The following is a 17,860-nucleotide window of genomic DNA, read 5'->3' on the forward strand; positions in this document are numbered from 1 at the left end:
TGGGCTCACACCTTAAAGTTTTCTTCTAAGCCCCTTGGAAGAGAGCTCTGGGCTTCTTCTCAAATGCAGTTTTGTTTTCCCAGGAGTCCAGAAGGATGCCAAGAGACTTGTTTGTACTGGAGATGTTTGGTTGGATATAGTTATTATCTTGCAGAATCAAACCTCCCATTGTGAAAGAGAAACTTTTTTGGGCTTTGGCTATGTCACACATTCCATCTGTGGCTTTCCAGCTTCCTCCTCCTGGTAGCACAATTGTCATTCATTGTCTTTCATCTGAAACAACAAAGCACCTATGGAACACACCAGGCACCACACAAGAAAGGCAGAAACAGTTTTTCCAGCTCCAATATGACAGAATTGAAAGGTCTTTTGTCTTCTGGCAGTGAGGAACATCTCCCCAGTCAAATTAAAAGGTGCTGTGTAAAACCAGTGGAAGTTACACAGAGCTTCAGATCTGTTAAAATGTCACTTTCTTCTTCAAAACCACTGGTTTTCAAAGGGAATTCCTTGCTAGTCTGTCTCTGTCTAAGCAGGCACCTTCTCCTGGCTGGGAAAGCTGTTACAGTTTCCTTAATTTTACCAACTGGTTTATTGACTTTAAACAATTAAACAACCGGGAAAAAAAACCAAAAAACCAAAAAACCAAACCAAACCAAACCAAACCAAACCAAACCAAACCAAACCAAACCAAACCAAAAAAAAAAAAAAAAAAAAACAAAAAAAAAAAAAACAAAAAACGGAGGGAAAAAAAAAAAAAAGGAGAAAAAAAAAAAAGAAAATAAGAAAATAAAAAAAAACCAACCCAACCAACGAACAAAACCCAACATCCAAATTAAGAGAGAAATCCCCGGGGAGGGGCAGCCCCGGCACCGAGCTGCCCGGCAGATAGCGCTGTGTCCCCAGGTCCCGCCCAGCCCCGCTGTTCGGTGACATTTTTTTCCGGCAAGCCAGATCTCAGAGCCAGAGAAACCCGTTCTGTGGCTCGGTTTCTGTTTCCCCCTCATCTTTCTAGCTGCATCCGCTTGTCATCTGATGTTATTAGTATTAATTATTCACCTCAGAGCCTCCCCATGGCAGACACGGTGCTTTGCTGATGCTCAGAGCTCAGTGAGCTCCCGTGATGTGATGACTGTGAGCTCTTCAGTGGCTCAGCTGGCGACTGATTAAAGCCATTTCTCTATGAAAAATCCCTCTCACTTATCTACAAATAGATGATGTGCCTGCACCACTTCCACCCTTTCCCCAGTTACCACGAAACTCCCCAGGAGGACACGAATTCTCTTGGAAAACACAGGAGTGCAAACCTACATTCCAGTCACATATGGTAACAGCATCACTTGCACTGCTTAACAATTTGCATGCAAATTCAAATACTCCTCTTTCACCCAAAGAGCTGAAGTTAATGATCTAGGAAAGCCATGAAAATCCCCGTGACAGAGCAGCTCTTCCTTGGTGCCTGTTAAATTCTAAAAGCATTTGGCCAGTGATGCACAGTCACAATATGGACTTCAGAACTCTGGGACATGGTAAAAGCAGCCCCAGAAGTTCCTCTCCAGATTAAACCCTGGAACACAGTGCCAGCTCTGCTCCACTCCACATCCTTGGCTTTTCCCATGTCTCCTCCTGCTTCACCTCTTTGCCCTGCTGTTTCCTCTCCCTCCTGACTTTTCTCTGTCATTCTGCTTTGCCAACTCTACCTGCAAGCCCTTGCCCCTTCTCAGCTCTGGGTATTTACTCTTGATTCCATCCTGCCTCTAAAAATCAGGTGGTTTACACTGAGCAGAGAGGGCAGCACACAAAAATAAACTGCATTGCATGCAGGAACCAACTCCAGTGAGTCACCACCTTTTGCAAGAAGCCACAGACCATATAAAATGCTGGCTTGGCTATAATTAAAAAACCCAATATTCTGAAAAGCATGAATCCATAACTGTTGATATCAGGTACAGATCTCAGTGTGTTCCTGCCAGCTGTTTGAGATAAATAAAATAATAAGAAATCATTTTAAAACTGCCTGTGATATCAGACCAGCTGGGAGGCATGGGGGATATTTCCACCAGCAACCCTTGAACAGAGGATAAAAAAAAAAAACCCTTAAGTGCAGAGCCAGCTCCCCGAGTCATGTAATTGCCTGAAGGTCACTGAGGTTCCTCATTTCAAGGTCAGCTGAAACTGGGGCATCAGCTCCAGTCTGTGTTTTGGTAAGGACTAAAAATCTGTGCCAACTGCCCCCAAGGCAGGGGGGGTGAATCAAGCTTGAGAGTTTTCTCTAGGTCCTCATGGTCTGGGGCTATCATTACCTGCCCACCCCCAGTACTAAACAAAACCAAACCCAACTTCTTGGCTGGTACTCACTTTGGACACAGAATAAGAGGCACTGCTGATGTCTGCTCCCTGATCACTCTTCCCACGTGCAGAAAGAGAGAGCAATTCCAGAAGGCTGTTATTGTGAGTACCACTGCCTATTAAAAAAAAAAAAAATTAAAAAAAAAGGTGTTTATTGTTATTGGTACTCGAGAGAAAAGCTTGCTGTTCTGAAGAGAACTGTTTTCTCTGCAACTTACACACCCTTTTCTGTATTATTTTTATGCATTCACTTAAATAATCAAAACAGGAAACCACATGCACTGTAATTATTTTTTTTTTCTTATTTGTACACCTGCAGCATCATAGGTCCAGGTCCAATAATCCAGTGGTTAAAACTGATTTTTGATAAGGAGGCATGCTGACCATATCAGAGAGAGAACAATCACCCAAAGAACACTATTTCCACTTAAAGAGACTCAAAGATATCTCTCTATATTGAAGTGGTTATGCCCAGTATGAACGAGGTGAAAGGCAACTTGTGTGACCCACTAAGCAGTGGCACAACCACTGCCATTCCAATGCCACTACACATGGCCACCAGCCCCTAATAGTGCCTGAGTTATTAAATTCTGATCACTCAGGATGCTCACAGAACATTGACAGCAGCTAATTAATACCTTTTGGCATACAACATAAACAATCCTTGGTCCAAAGCATTTTTGGAAGTACATTTTTTTCTAAAACCCAGGCAACTCTCAGCAAGACAAGAGGGCACAAGAGGTCTCAAGTTGTGCCAGGGGAGGTTTAGGTTGGACATGAGAAAGAATTTCTTTATGGAGAGGGTGATCAGACATTGGAATGGGCTGCCCAGGGAAGGGGTGGATTCTCCATCCCTGGAGATATTTCCAAAGAGCCTGGATGTGGCACTCAGTGCCATGGGCTGGGAACCACGGGGGGAGTGGAGCAAGGGTTGGACTTGATGAGCTCTGAGGTCCCTTCCAACCCAGCCAATTCTAGGATTCTATTTTATATTATCAGACCTGGCTCTGGGCTTTTCTGTACAGGACCAGCAGAAAATTAGCTGGGAGGCCAAGAAAAGCAGAGATCACTCTGAACCCTCAGGCACAATGAGCAAATGCTGATGGGGTGTCCATTTTTTTTTGTCCAAAACATCTTTGAACAAGGCCATTGGGGGAGAGACAAGATCAAATTTTTTCTATAAAACCCATCAGCTTTATACCCTAAAATTTCTTTACAGCAAAACCCAAGCTGTGCACTATAAAGCTGAGCCCTGGCAGATGTTTTCAGCTGCACTAAAACACACTCCATGTGCTGGGCCAGGATTATTTTCTCCTCTCCTCTGTGTGTGTCTGTTCTCCAGGACAGAGCTGCCCAGTGGGGTTTGATTGCTCACAACTGAGCTTTGACAAAAACCTTTCCTCCTCCTACACCCGTCCTGGTGTAAAGTACACATGGAATGACACTTCCCAACAAAGGAGCTGTTTGCTCTATAAATAGTCTTTTTCTCACATACCACAGACACCACCACCACCCTTTCCCAGCATGGAGGAGGAATAACAACACACAAAGAAGCAGCATCAGGGGTTGTTTCCCTGGGAAGGTACTGGAAGCCCAAGCACCAAGCTCTTCCTGAGGCAAAAATGAAAATTTCACACATCCTCAACAAAAGCTGGAAGCTCACAGCAATTCAGAAAGCAACGTGCTTGCTCTGAAATGCCTGAACTGATTTTAAAATTAAAGCCTGATTTTCTTATCCCAGAGTCTGCAGAAAATTTAAAAGACAATATAGACAAGGAGGGTCAATTTTGCTCCTGGTTCTGATGTCAGTGGGTGCAGCATAAATATCCATCCACAAACTAAGAATGACTTGTAACATCTGAACCCAGGGGGTGCCAGATCCTCCCTCCCATGAGGAAGAGTGGAAACAGAGGTAGCTCAAGGTGAAGTGATTTGCTCAAGGCCACAGATTAAATCTGGGGTTGAGGTGAGGGCCCTTAGCTTCCTGTTTCCCATTTTAATGACCAGGTTACAGAGCCTCCACCCCATCACTGACCCCCATACCTTCATTGTTGTCCCATGATCATGTTTGCTAAACATGGGCTTGTTTAGCAATAGATCAGGCTGTCTTTCTCCTTCCCTTATGTATCTTGCTCAGCAAAACCTTCTCACATCATTTCCCTTTCTAGGCAAAGCTCTAGAGCCTCTTCCCCATCTTTTAGCACACCCTTGGAACATATGGGTACCAACACACCAACAGGAACCACTTCAGTGCTTTAAAGCCCTGAAAGCCTTTTCCTTTTTACCTTCAGAGAGACCCAGACTGACAGAAATCCAGCACTAAAATCAGCTTTCCTCTTGGTGATATCTCAGGATGATGCTCCATGTTTTCTCCCACCTCTTCCCATCCTTTTTTTTTTTTTTTTTCCCTTTTCGGGGTGCTGTGTCATTTACACTTAATGATTTGCAAATTATTAGATATGCAAATAGCTTCTCTATCAACCAACTTTGTGTTCTGCTAATTGGCTTCTTTCCAGTGCAAAAAGTCATGGACCAGCTTGATTCCATGCCTCACACTCAGAATGAGTCCATGAAATGGAGCAACAGGGAACACAAGGACAATTCCAAGCACAGCCTTAGCTTGATAAGGAATATCTGCTCGAGTCAGGAACATTTCCAGCAGTATATAGATTTTCCTGTGTGTTATTTTAGTCTCAAAGCCAAAATGATGGCTTGAAAGGTTCAAGTCTCCCAATTACATTTGCAAAATGCAACAGAAAGAGATCCATGCCATTTCCTGCTCACATGGAAACACTATCATAGGAAATAAAAGAGCTTACACACTTCAAAGAGCCCAAACAAACAGCTCTCAGACATCTGCCAGTGGCTAATTTCTTATTTCCAGCTGTTTGGGATTTATTTTTAAAAGCACTTTGTTAAAAAAAAAATACAAATTTATGCTGATCCCCCAGCCCCCAGTGTAATTATTGAGAATGGGTTTCAATTCCACCTGCTGGGTGTCTCTGCATTCCTGAAAAAATCTCCCTAAACACCAAAATGCAAATTTTTTTCAGCCCAAAATGTAAGGAGATACTATGGCCATCAGATAAAACTGTGGATAAAACTGCATCAAAGTGCTGAGAGAAAACTTCAGAGAAACAAAATGAGGGTACAAGTACATCACTAAGGCAGGCTGGAGGAGAAGACAGCACTGGACCACAAAAAGCAGCTGGGTGCATTAAATAACAGACCCCAATACTCACCTCAGCAACCAGAAAGGAATCTGGGAAAGGAGATGTTTTGCTGCCTGTGTCCTGCTCTAATGAGGCCAACCCAGCCTTGGTTTCGATGGCATTTCCTACTGCAACCAGAGCAAAGCTCCCCAGCCCTTGCCTGGAGCAGTCTGGAGAGCAGCTCAACATGTGAGAGGTCCTTGGTTTTTGGGGCAGTTCTGGGAAGCAGGGAGGAAGCAGCATTCCCACAGTCCTGGCTCCCATTCCCAGCTGGTTGTTTCCAAGCATTTTATCACCCAGTTCTCTCACCTGGCTTGGAATCCTTTCCAGAGGGAGGCTGGCAAATAACAATCTGCCAAACAGCACTGAAATAGGGTGAGCAAGTCCTGATGGGCATCGAGGTGGAGATGGCAGAAAGCTTGCTGTCAGGACTTCTGTTGTATCAGCTACAGTGTAAATGTTTAACCCTCCACAAACCTTCACATCTGCAGGGAAACCAATAATTTGCTTTTTCTTCCAGCAAATTTTCAGGAGGCACCTGGATACCCCCCCTAACTCCATCCGTTCTCTTTCCATCCCAAGTTCATCCTGGCCACTCTCCCCATCCCTCTTTAGCCACTCCAGCTTCCCATTCCCCAAAAGCCATCCTCTCTCTCACTGCTTGCAGGCAAGGTTTTGTCCATGCCCTGACCTTGCAACCAACCTCTTTACCCTTGGGGTGTAACACCCTGCTCAACCCACTGTTTTGTTCAGAGGTAGGCACGTTGTTCAGAACCAGCAGGAGACAAATTAGCCCCATGGGAAGTAGATATGTAGGTGTGACAAGGTTTAGGGCACCAAAACAGTGACCAAAACCCAGACCCACAGGATCACAGGGGATTTCTGGAAGGCAGCAAAGGATTCACAAGCACCTCAGGACTGGGATGGGTTTCCAGGAGTGAGGAAGGTGAGATACTGAGGAGCAGATGGCAAAGCATCAGGAAGGAAGCTTAAAAATTATGAGGTAGCACAACTGCTTGGGACACGGTCCAAAGAAGTGTCCTGACATGCCCCATGTTACAGAAACCTCTATTGGAATCAATGCCCAAATCTCCTCTCACTCCCTGGGAAATAGTCCCAGAAAAAAAACGGAGCACACATTTTTAAGAAGGCAGCAGCAGCAGAGGAGTGAATGATGAATGTTTGCTGCCATGGCCCTGAGCAGTGTCAGAACCTCAGTTCTGCTGCTGAGAGTCCTGGCAAACCTCAGGAAGGAATCATCCCACCCAGACATGCCCAGGGCAGGAGGCCACGTTCTGCTGTTTATCAGCTTTGCAATGCCAGATCAGAAAGTAGGGCAGCAAGCATGAGAGCTCAGAAATTAAGTAAACTATTTTCCAGTCCCTTCTTTTGAGATGGTTTAGATGGATATTATGGAGCTATGAGCAGAGCTGATTTTTTAGGATGAAAAAAATGAGACTGCCTGACTCCAAGGCTGGAGTGGACCTGCTCAGATTAAGTCAAGCAGTAGAGCTCAGGAAAGAAGAGGATGGTAACACCTAAATTCTTGGGGACCTCAGGCAGGGCCATGTCACCAGCTCTGAGTGCTGTAACTGCATCAAAAACCAACCCAATGTGCAGCAAAGCAGCAATCACAACATCAGATTTAGCAGAGGCACACACAGCTTTAAGCTATTCTTCCTGAGTGTCCTACATAAGAAACCCAAACAAATTAAGGAATGAGTAATGAGGAGGTAGGAGGTGGCAAGGCTTGTTTTGGTTCAGGAAAGGATTCCCATCCCTTGCTTGGAATCTAAATTAGATTCAGTTTAGATTAGAGTGAGGCAAGGCCAAATTCCCTTGATGAATGAGGTGCTGCAGCAGATCTCTTGTATTTTGCAGCCATTTTCAAGAGATTTATTTTTCACCTCCTGCTTCTGCTTTTGTTTCTGATCTTGTCGGCCCCATGCCATGCCCTCCCCTGCTCCTCTGGGTTAGGATATCCCTTATTATCTGCCTTGGGAAGAATTAATTTGTTGTTTGGAAGAGGGAGAATGTGTTCTTGGCCTGATAAATGGATTATCTCCACGAACATGCTTTCTAATGCAACAACACCCCACGTTCTCACAAAACCAAAGGAATTAATCACAACCAGTGATGTGACAGCCAAACATCAAGGCTCCCTCTCCTGCCCAACGTGCTACTATTACAGCCAGGTTCTTTTGCTATGGGAAAAATCCAGGAAAACTGGATTTCAGGCTTACCAGGACTGCAAAATGATCTCTGTCCACCAAATGGGCTTTGTATGGTCACAGTGCTCAGATGTCCAAGGCAGATACACAGTTGGAAGCAAGATGTTTTACACAAGTTTTGACTTGTGATTTTGCTTTACTTCCACAGTTTTGACAAACACACCACACGATGGGCACTTTCAAACATTCAGAACCTACCTTCAGATGCTGCCAGACCTCTCTGTGTTGCTTTGCAGGGACAGAGCAATACTTTACAAAGCTAAACTGCCAGCTAAGGAGTTTTTAGTAGGCTAGAAATCTAAAAAGAGAAACAATACCAGGAAGCCCAGGACAGAGAACACCAAAGGGATGGGACAGCCAGCTGCAGGGGAAGCAGAGGCTGTGTGAGCCCTGCACCTTGGGATTTTCAGACATCATCTGCTTGGCTTGCTGCAGTCTACTCTGTGATTTTTCCTCTCCTGATCCTCTCCATGCCACCAACTGCCATCTGAGATATCAGTGATATCAGCTGAGATGTTCAGTCCCTGCTACCTGCCTCTCAGGGGAAATCAAGAGTGTCTAGCAACTTAAATAAAATAAATATTCCTCACTGGACTGAAACTCCTTAGCCTCTGAGTCATCTCCATGAGGAAGACAAGGATATGTAAATCATATGTTGATCCAGCAGAGTGCACCTGATAGACCTTGCTGTGCCTCAGCAGAAAAGGGATTCAGTCAGTTCATACTTCTCCAGTCCTTATTTTCTACTTCTTCTTCCTGGGGAGAAGGGTTGGCATGAAGCAAAAGGCCATCCCTGACATGTCCTGCAGGAGCCTGGAATGCATCTGTGTGACTGAAAAGCTCCACATACAACTAAGCCAAGGGAAACTGGGCAGATTCACCCTGAAACTGCTTGAAACACCTGGCTGCCTTCTCCCACACACCAAACACTGCAGCACTGCTGCCCCAACCTATGCCACAGTCTCCAGAATTTTTAACTGGCCCACAGGAAGCCCAAATACTGGGTAGGACAAATTATTTTCATCTGGAGAACTAGATGTTATACTAGGTTAAAGCTTTTTTAGCTTTTTTTTGCTTTTTTTTTTTTTTTTCTCTTGCAAGGAATACAATCCTACTGCAAGTTACCATGAAAGTGTGTGGGGCAGGTGCTGGCAACCAGGGATGAGGCTGAAGGCAGGCAGTGGGTTTTTGTCAGCAGCAGCACCTCCAAACCCCCATGAGCAGTAATTTATCCTGTTCCTACACTCAGTTCCATAGAGGAAAACCTTACAGGGCAGTTCAGAGCCAAATTCAGAAAGTCAAACCCCTGCTTAGAGGGAAAACCTGCAGGCTCCTAATTTAATCATAATTTTAATTCCACAGTCACTCTGGTAGCTGAGATGATTTTGGGGCATTACTAAGGAACTCCTCTGGGGATAAGATATCTTTCTGATGAGTTTCCAGTTTCTTGTTGTGGATCACAATTAAACTGCTTTACTTCACTGGTCCAGCTCGCTTTGCAAGTAGTCTATTTTTTGCCTCAGAGAGCCCAATTTCACAATAGGCAGCTGCAAAAATACTAAGCTATCATTTTTAGTGCTTACCTTTTGCTTAAACATGCTACCTTGGGCAGAATCAGTCCATTAATCATCCTGGTTAGAAGAAAAACCCAGAACTACTTTTCAGAGTACAAGACAATTCCTACAGGAAAGGTAATTTATTAAGTCTGGTTTTCTTTATGATGCTGCTTTCCCTCTCTGAACTTTGGTGGCCTTTGCAAAACTCCTTCACTGTTCTATTTTAATCTTTCTTTCCTACCAGCATAGGATGTAATTCTCCCTTTCTGATGTTTGTTTTTACATGCATTCACTTTGCAATAAAATGATACTCATTTTGTAGTGTCACTTCAGCAGCTAAAAAAGACTTCAGAATGATACTGCAAGGCAGGAATATTTGAGTGCAATGCTGATTTTATGCAATAACCTGATACAAATAGACATTTATCCAAGTAGCTGCTCTCTTGAATGGATGCTCAGAAACTGCTGAAATTATTAAGCTTAAAATTCATTGTTAAGGAGTAATTCCTTTCCAAAGGATGCTGCAGCCTGAACTCCTACATGCTGTGAACACAAAGCCTCATTTTGCCAAGTAGTATAAATTTTCAGGGCACTGAAATAGCTAAAAAGACAGTATTGTTATGTGCCTGTGAAATATTGAAGGATCCAAGTTCACTTCCAAGGCAGAAAATACAAACTTCTCTATTTTAATTCACCAGGATTACAGTTTCCATAGGAGAGTTGGAAGCTTCCAAGTCATCTTGGCTACTTTATTTGTGTACATTATGCTGCTTGGCCAAATTACACTACAATTTAAAACAATTACATGAGAAGACAGAGTTTACTATTGCTAAAAAGCACATGGCTGGTGGCCAAGGAAACCCCAAACCAGCAATTCAGCCACACACAACCCCAAATTTAGATTCACACTGGCACCAAGAAGGATGAAAACCTCTTAGGTAAGGTCTAAGCACTATAAATCTCATCACAGAGCAGCTCACATCGAGGAAACCAGAGCACAGACTAAATTTTAGGGCATCTCAGAGGATCCAGATCCCAAAATGCTGCACATTCCTTAGCTAATAGTTCTCTGATGGGTTTCCCAGCCCATCTACCTGCATGAAGAGCAAGGCAGAACCAAAGTACAGAAGATATTTGATCCAGTCCTTCCTTCTACATTCCTATCAAGCACCTATCTGCTTAATTAATGAGAGGGCAAGGTACCCAGGCAGCCAGGGCCTTCATCATTAGCACTGAGGCAAGATTTTCATGTTTGCAAAGCACCATGCAGATACCAATCAGTGCCATGCTGCAGCAGAGTTTATGAACACAAAGCCAGTCCTGATGTGGTTGTGCTGCTTTCAGCTCTGCAGCTGGGACATTTGCCAGCAGCCTGGCAGGCTCTGCCCTGCCTGCCCCTGGTTGCAGGGTATATTTATGCTGTGCCATCCCCATCCATCCCCCTTCACACCATCCTGGAATCAGAGAGAGAATACATCAGAATTAGAATGTATTAAATAGATAAAATATTAATAATAATAATAAATACATACAGGATATTAATACCTCAGCATTAAAGCTCAGGTGCATCACTGCAAGCCCCCCCCTACCTGTGCTGCAGACACCCAGGGCACCCAGCAGCCAGGAAGCAGCAAAAAAGCTCATTTTAGAGGATGTCCCAGTCATTTCTTCATCTTTTCATGGGGTTACCAAGAGCAGACATTGTGCTTCACAGCCCTTTGCCTTAATAAAATCAGAGCATCTCCTGTCCCTGTGTTCATTTGGACTCCTTTCTTCCACATCCAGAGAAGGATAAGGAGCACGTGGCATTTGTTCCAGGAGAGGAACAACCTCCTGCTTCCTGGGAACCACCTGGGTCAGATCACTACCAAAAGGACTTGTCAAAAGCTCAGGTTTGTAGGGAAAAAAGAGCACAGGCTTATTGAATAGCTTGCCTGGCTATTTCAGCTCATTTGCTTGCTTACAGGCATGAAACTCAGGAGAGATCTCAGCCACAACCATCAAACCCTGCATACTGCAGGTGGATCTGGTGGCACTGGGAGCCTTTCATTCATAGCTGGCTTTTTCACACATTTTCTCATCCCAAATGCATTTGAAAGATTTGACTCTTGCAGCAAAAATTGATGGGATTTGCAAGAGCCTCTTTTGGTAAAAATCAGCATTAACAGCAAATATTTATCCAGGGCAAAGCAGTGACTGACTGAAGCTCAGCTGCTGGCCAAATATGTTAAAAGGAAGCCAAGAGCTGCATGCTCACATCTGTGATTAGTTCAAACATGTCTCCACACAAAAGCCAAACCCAAATAGCACAAGCTTGGGAAATGCTTATTTAATATGGAAGTCATTTCACCTGGACTCATCTGGATGCATTTGTTCCTAAGGACAGGACTGATCTCCACTAAATACCACTTATTGAAGCTGAAGTGTTCTTCCAGGCTGCTCCTTTATCCAGGCAGAGAACAGGATGCCTCGACAGGGTAATTATAATCTCATCTATGCCTAACACTAACGAGATGAGTTGCTGTCTGGAGGAGCTTCTTTCTTCCTTTTGGCTATAAACTCAACCCGAGTGACTACTGTAGCCTCAGAGCTAACCTGATGAGCTGTATCCCATCCTAATTTTGCACTAGGAGATCCTACTGTGGTTTCCAGGGACATACACAGAGCAAGCAAGCAGAAAACTCAGGTCTCATCCTTTCACTGGGACCTTACTGGGTCCAAGTTGATGCAATATTCACCCAGGACCCCAGCTTTACTGGTTGATCTTGTACAAGCCACTGCCTCTCCATGACTCAGTTTCTCCATCTGTAAGGAGACAATGATGCTGCTGACCTCCTTTGCCCATTATTATTACATCTGTTGATGAAAAAAACCCAACCAACTCTAAGACACAGGTGTTGCTACTCACCAACTGGGGACATTTTTCAAATGCTTTGAAGTATGCTACTAAAAAGACCCAGTCCTGAGACCTTCCTCAAGCTGAACACAATAAAATACATACCACACACAAATCTACAAAAGGAGAAGATCTATAGAGTAAAATCCAAACTTGGTTAACATTTTCTATTTAGGATAACATTTTGGTAGAGTTAAGTACAAGAACTTCACTAAAAAAAAAATAAATTACAACACACTGAGGTACATCTTGCATCTACCACAGCTCTGCATGCTTTGGGGATAGAATAGCTTTTCAAAACATTGACCACACTATCCTGAGCCATTTCCAAAGCCAAACAGACTGTGAACACTGCTGAATTCATTGCTAACCAAGCCCCACTCCTGGAACTTTCTCTATTTCTTACTGAAGTGACTTTATTCTAATTTGCATCGAACGAGCGGTTGGACTGGTTCTCAGCAGCAGTCAAACAATATCCAGTGTAAATCAAAGTTAAGGGCATTTTCCCAAGAGCTAAGTAGGTAAAAGGTAAGGTTGGATTTTCCTACAGCATTTACTACCCTAAGACTGCAAGCACAAGGTGAAACTCTGCCCATGGACAGGCTCAGGGGGTACAGGGAGGTGATGGCAATGGTGCAGGTGGAGCGCCTGGTGCAGAGCCAGCAGTGCCTTACATTTGGTCCAAACACCAATAGCCTCTGAATTTCTTGTGCTCATCATGCACAGGCCCTGTGTCCTCTCTTTGGTTTTTCTGCTTTTTGTCTTTCACATTGCTCATCTCCCTCCTGCAGCATCCCAGGCTGCCCGGGTGGCTCTGAAGTGAGACCCTGAGTTACAGCCCCAAAGGATGGGGTGGGACAGAAGCAGAGGTGCTGGCAGTGAGGGCATGGAGCCTCAGCCAAGCCCCTTCACGTGGCTTTGACAAATATGAAACAAGTTTTTCTTGACCCTAAGTATTTTTCTGTAGAAGGCTGAGTGCAAGGTCTCAGTATGGGTAAGGTTTCACACTCCTCTGGGCTGTGTACAACAAGCCCATGTGATTTTCAAATTCCACAGGCAAAATGCTGTTTGCAACTTCATATCACAGCTCAAACATCCCAGTTGTGTAACATCTTCAACTATTTCAAGACCATTTTCTATTACCCCAGAAGCCTTCTCTGAATTTTACTCCAGGACACAAGTGTGACCACTATTGCTAGAGGACAGAGTTGCAGAAGGAATACACACGAAAGATGAAATGCATGCAGATTCTCTGAAGCATCTCCAAAGGTATGAGGAATTGAACAGAGAATGCTCTCCTTCCTTTCCCACCTTTTAAAGCACCTAAGAGTATGCTGCTTCAATGGTACTGCATATAAATGGGAAAAAAAAAAAAAAAAAAAAAAGGAAAGAAAATGGGGACACAGCATTCTCCAGGCTCCAACAGATGTCTGCCACCTTGTCTGCTCTATACAATCCACCCACTTTCCTGGGAATGAGAAAGTGCAAAGGCAAAATGAAAAAATGGTTTAAAACCAACATGGTTCACTCTTTTCTTCCACTAAGCCACCGAAGCCCCCAGCCCTCAATATCCTTTGCAGCTATTGGCCATTCCAGCTTGGCTTCCTGCCTGCAAATCCATTGGCATTGCTACAGATGGGGCCACCAAACCCAGAGGTCAAGCTGTACCCAGAGCTGTCAGCTCTTGTAAACCATGAGCCATCACTTTGTCAGTCTCAGCCCTCAGCTTTGCAAGCTGTGAGTAAAGATCCTGCCTGGCTCTGCTGGCAGCTGTTGCAAGCTGTGAGCCAGCATCTTGGCATTCCCAGCTGAAATGCTCACCACTTGTGTGCTCACAAACTGTCATTTTCAGTTAGCAGAACTCTTGGGTGACACGGCAGCAATGCCAGGACATGGCAGGGGGAAAAAAAAAAGGAAAAAAAAGGAAAAAAAAGAAGAAAAAAATCTGCTTGAACGACCCACGTTCAGCCAACTGACTCATTTTTAGTCACTTTCCAATGGAGGTCATCCAGACAATAAACATCTGGCTGTGGCTCCTCTGCCATCTTCCAATGGGAATTCTCTTTCTACTCAACATCTAGTCCTGCTGTATCAGTTGCCAATTACCTGTGCAGCCACATTAATTGAATGACCTGCTTTTCATCCTTGTAAAAAACCCCAAAAGCCACAGGACCAACATTTTCTAAGCGAAGGAGCATCTTTGCCAAATAACACTGACTCTGTTCCCAAATTAGGAAAAACTTCCTGCCCATTCCAAGTGCCTTTTGACAACCACCAGGCCCACAGCCTCTACAAGGGAAACTTCAACCACAATCTGCTGCTTCCAGACAGCATCACTCCCCGTTTGCTGTTCCCAAGTGCCCAGCTTTAGCTAGACACAACTCCAGACTCACATCCCTCTTTTCACTCTCCCTTTTCCATCCTTGCCTCTGCCACTTGCAGGCTGGGATGAAAAGGGAAGGGCAAGGAAATCACACAGCTCATGTACATGCCTACCTCCTGAAGCTTTATTCCACCATTGAGTGATGATTTCAGCATCACAAAACCGCAGCTTCAAGTTGAGGTTTTGTTTTACCCTTAGCCTCAAAGGGAATAAATATAAAAAAAAAAATTTAAAAAAATTCTAAAAAACCCCAAACCTAAATAACCAAAACCTTTCTCTATTACTGGAGATAGGCATGTGCTAGGACACCAAGGCAGACACACACTCTGTCCTCTGAAATGAGATTTTTGCTGGTGTGGAAGCAGTGAATGAACACAGAGTGCAGGAAGCACAGAGGATGCTGCGCTCCCTCTGCTGGCTCTGCCTGCGGAAGGCAGGGAGCTGCACCACGCCTTGGCAAAGCAAGTTTTAAATACGGATTTACCGCCCACTCCTGCCTCTTCAGCTCCTCATAAAGCTGCCTGATTTGCTAACACGGGCCCCACACTTCATACAGGAGAGGAGGCAGAGAAACCCCACAGCAAAGTTCAGCAGGCAAATCACTTCGCTTTACTCCAAAGTCCTCCAAAACATTTACACCTCTGCTTCACAACCTGCAAGATTTTGAGGCTCTGAGCAGGGGTATCAGCATTGATGTGGTCTCCAGGTGTTAAATAAGAGCAGAGCACTCTCCTGGCTGCCTTTCTTACAGGACTTGTATAACAGGAACTCAGAACACCAGCAGAGGATGAGTTAATCCTGGTGGAGGAGTGACAAGAATTCAGAAGGGACACATTGTTTCTCTAGACTGAGACTTAGAAATCAGAACAATATAAATTTTATCTTCTAAACAGGGCTCTAGCTAGGGGTGTTGAGACACCCTACAAACACACGTGACAGTTACAACATCCTGGCACAGGCTCAAGGATATTCCTCTCCATGTCTTGCCAAACCAAGGCACCAGGACTTCACTGGTAGGGATCAGTTGTTTCCAAGCACTTTTCCAGCCCTGCAGCCCAGCTTCTCATCTGGGCTCTGTTTCTGGTACCTTTTCAGCAAAGCCAAGTGACAAAACCCAAGATCAGTGGCAAGGGACTATGGATAACACAGAGAATTCCTCCCAGCAGTGGGATGTTATGCTGTCCAACCACAATATGTTCATGGGGAAGGTGGCATTTGCCTTTTTTACAGTGTTTCTCATCTTTGTATGGTTCTCATCTATCTTTCAGTGGATGAAATTAATCAAATTTCTGCCACAGAACTTTTTAACCATTGATCTTACACTCTGAACTTGGTAGCTCAATACAAACCATTTGTCAGCTGCAAGCCTGGGTCAATACTTTCTAAATACTCTTAAATTATGATACTGTCTATGGGATTTCCCAGTTTAATTCATTTGCTATGAAACACACCCTTCAGATGACAGATGCATCAGTGTAAATACTGCACACAGACCAAGGTACATGGGGTACTTTGTTGCCAAATGCTTTTCAAATTTGCTTTTCTAACATTTGTCCCCAGGCAAAAGCAGCCACGAGATTTCTAGAAGGCAAATGCAAAAACTCCCCAAGTGACCCAGATCACATCCTAAATCACAAACCCTTAGTAAAAAGTACAGGGGAGTTGTTCTTACAAACCTGTGAGCAGCAGGACATAGTGGTACATCCAGTCACTACTCCTTGTGACTGGATTAGAAATCCCAGTTGCAATCCATAAATTCCCAAGGCACAGCATTGCTAGCCCTGTTGCCACATTTTGTAGCCCACTGGCTTCACCAACAGATCTGATGCACAACACAACCACATTCCTGGAAGGCACTTCCCCATTTCCATGTTTTCCTCCACATAACCCCCTATTTCCAGCCCCAGCAATCCAGTCTGATGTCAAAAATATTCACTGTGTCCTCTTGATCTCGCTGAGTACCTTTCCAGCAACTGAGGGGAAAATCTCAGCAATGGGCAAGACACAGAATATTCAGATTGCCTGAACAGCCAACCTATTGTTGCTTTCCACATGGCACATATTATGAAATCTCAATTACTTACAGACATATGAGAAGGTTTTATATTCAAGCCCCAAGACACAATCCAAGTTCTCAAGACAACAAAGAGCAGGAACAGAATGGGAAACCTTCCCAGCTAGAATGGTTTGTAAGATACAAGAGTGTAAGATTAAAGAATGCCATGTAAAAAGATAAACACACATAAACTGAGACATGGGAACAGCTTCACTTTTTAATATAAGTGATGCTTAAGGAGGTATGATCCTTGGAATCACTGGCAACCCACCTGTAACTTGACCATGAGTTTACCCATGCTCCTGCTGAAGTAGGAAAGGATGTTTCTTTGTTGGCTTCTCCACTGGCAGCTTAGATATAAGGCTTGAAACAGCCAACATCAGTTATCTCCCTTCACACATTCCATCTCTCACCACAGTTTGAGTCATCTGTGGTACCTCACAAGATCTCAAATGATGGGATTCAAAGCTAATAAATTATTTAATGTCAAGGACCAACTGCTGAACTGCTATGTTTTTTCAGTGAGATCAGTTTTGTCAGATATATTCAAGACAGTCTTCCCTCAAATAACATTATAGAAATTCTTTTGTCACATTTCACTTTTTTTCCTCAGTTAAATTTCAAAGGTGAAGAAACTGACTTGACTTCAATATGATGAGACAGATCAGTTATCAAAAGTCTCATAAATCTCCTTATCACTCCTGTATGGAAGTTGCTCAGGTAAGTGCTCTAGCTGAAAATGCACAGGGAAATGCTTTTCCCAGCTAAGCATGAAGGTTAGAACCCCAACAAATGCAAGAATTAAAAGTGAAGTCCAAGCTAAGAGCCACAAAAGAGCACCACTCCACTAAATCTCTGTTAGCACCTAAACAGGGCAGGGATCTGACTCCGAGGGACCCTTAGGCAGGCAAACAGAATATCATGCAAGCAAGAAAGACAAAATGGGCACAGGCTTCCTTTACCCCACCATTTGTTGCCACGAGAGCTGGAAATCATAAGGGGAGTCCAGTGCTGGAAGGTCTGCGAAGGAAACTCTTTGCTTCTAGCAAGATGAATAATACACTTGTTCCTTACTTGTGAGCAACACTACAAAGGAATAATTAGAAACTATCTGACCTGAAACCCACATGCTCATTACTGTGGTATTTTTCCACCTACTACAGGTGAAACAGAAGATGGG

At 44.0% G+C, this 17,860-nt stretch overlaps 1 long non-coding RNA gene across 2 annotated transcripts; it reads right to left on the bottom strand.

Annotated features, from left to right (window-relative positions):
• Window position 1: 1 nt before the first annotated feature.
• LOC139807795 (uncharacterized) lies at window positions 2-17,842 on the bottom strand. 2 transcript variants are annotated; one of them, XR_011730685.1, is made up of 3 exons: window positions 17,648-17,842; window positions 2,356-2,462; window positions 2-416 (listed from the first exon to the last, which is right to left on the bottom strand). It is a non-coding gene; the product is annotated as an uncharacterized lncRNA (long non-coding RNA). The 2 variants fall into 2 exon arrangements; XR_011730686.1 differs by having other exon boundaries at window positions 17,643-17,842.
• Between the last annotated feature and the right edge of the window lie 18 nt (window positions 17,843-17,860).

The sequence above is a fragment of the Heliangelus exortis genome, chromosome 26 (assembly GCF_036169615.1).
Source record: "Heliangelus exortis chromosome 26, bHelExo1.hap1, whole genome shotgun sequence".
NCBI lineage: Eukaryota > Metazoa > Chordata > Aves > Apodiformes > Trochilidae > Heliangelus > Heliangelus exortis.